The sequence below is a fragment of the Myotis davidii genome, unplaced genomic scaffold (genome assembly GCF_000327345.1).
Source record: "Myotis davidii unplaced genomic scaffold, ASM32734v1 scaffold189, whole genome shotgun sequence".
NCBI lineage: Eukaryota > Metazoa > Chordata > Mammalia > Chiroptera > Vespertilionidae > Myotis > Myotis davidii.
Window position 1 is genome coordinate 2510222 of NW_006383017.1, and position 1616 is coordinate 2511837.

The 1616-nt window shown below is 36.6% G+C and overlaps 2 long non-coding RNA genes across 2 annotated transcripts in view; one reads left to right on the forward strand and one right to left on the reverse strand.

The window, feature by feature from the left end:
• LOC102768039 overlaps positions 1-1616 on the reverse strand; it is a 603801-nt gene that overhangs the window by 291696 nt on the left and 310489 nt on the right. The window lies entirely within an intron of this gene.
• LOC102767852 overlaps positions 1-1616 on the forward strand; it is a 102319-nt gene that overhangs the window by 53772 nt on the left and 46931 nt on the right. The gene's annotated exons all lie outside the window — the stretch shown is intronic.

The window sequence follows — 1616 nt, forward strand, 5'->3', positions numbered from 1 at the left end:
TAGAATAATGGAAAACTTCACTGTTGTCAAAATGTCAAAACTGAATTCTCTGAATACCGGGCTTTCCTGAAATCAACAGTTAGGTCCTGACAAGTTCCCAATTCATCCTCATTAACTGAATCAAACAACCAGCATGCTGTTTGGTGGTGGTTTTACCTGGCATCTGAAACTCAAGATGACAAAGGGTGATATCACTTCTTAAGCCCCATGTAATTAACCAAGCCAGAAAAGGCTATAGTAAGATGCAAGGAAACATTAATATACATTCGTTCCAAATGGTATTATTTCAAATGGACATCACCATACACTTTCCCCCTTATGACTAACCACACAGATGGCGTATTTCAACAGAGATCCCATTTTTTCCAAAACAAAGAAAGATACTCAAGTCTGCCTGAGGGACACAAACAATTATGGTATCTACAGGAGGGAAGGAGCACATGAAGTCAGGATCCCTGACACTCAAGCCCTGTTGCTTGGCAAAAATTTCTAAGACTAAAGGCTTTGGGGATTTTAATGTTGTTAAACTTTTTATTTAGAAAAAAATTCAAAACAATAGAAAACTTGTAAGAATCATATCATGAACTTACATATACCATTCCCTAGATTTATTAATTGCTACTACTTTGCTATATTTTATCATGTCTCCCCATCAACTTCCCCCCAAACACACACACACACACACACACACACACACCAGAAAAATAGATTTTTGCTAACCATTTTTGTGTACGTGCTGAAAGGGACCAGAATATGATCCCAGATTATCACTCCCAAATGACATGTTTGGCACCCACTTTGATAGAAGGATTAATTTGAACTAAAGGCAACTGAGAACTAGCAAACACAGAAAAGCTCTTTACCTCCCTCTAACTGACAAAAAATAAAGTGTAAATTTCCTATTTTGGGAAGAGAATTTTCATTCATAAAGGACATTTCCATTGTAAAGATGTCTCCTTACCAGGAAGAGAGCTATTCCTGGAGACCACTCTTCACCAGAGAGACGTTTATCTGTATAACCAGACAACTTTACTTATCAGACATTTCCTAGCCATTCAAACCTAGGAGGGTAAGAGGGAAACACCTTTCTTCCCCTAGAGTATGATATCAAAATATTCTAAGAATAAGGACAATTGCTCATATAAGCACAATGAAATGATCAAATTTAGAGACTAGTAACATTTTTAAAATACTATCTTAATATAGTTCATGTTTACATTTCTTCATTCCCAAAAAGTCCTATATGGCCATTTTCTCCCAATCCAGGATCTTGCTTTTAGTTGTCATGTCTCTTTAGTCTTCTGGAACCTGGAATAGCTCCTCAGTCTTCCTTTGCCTATCATGTCATTGATATTTTGGTTGATGCTGATCTGAATACTTCCTTAGGATTAGCTTCACATTACACATTACACATTTTTGAAAGAGATACTACTGAGGTGATTTTATGTCCTTATCGCATTATATTATTGGTAATGTTAACTCTGATCCTTGATCCTTTGAATAAAATGGTGTGTGTGTGTGTGTGTGTGTGTGTGTGTGTGTATTGATGGGGGAAACAACACCTTAGCACACTAAATATCTTAAGCTGAAGTCTGAGAAAACTGTAGAAGCAGGAA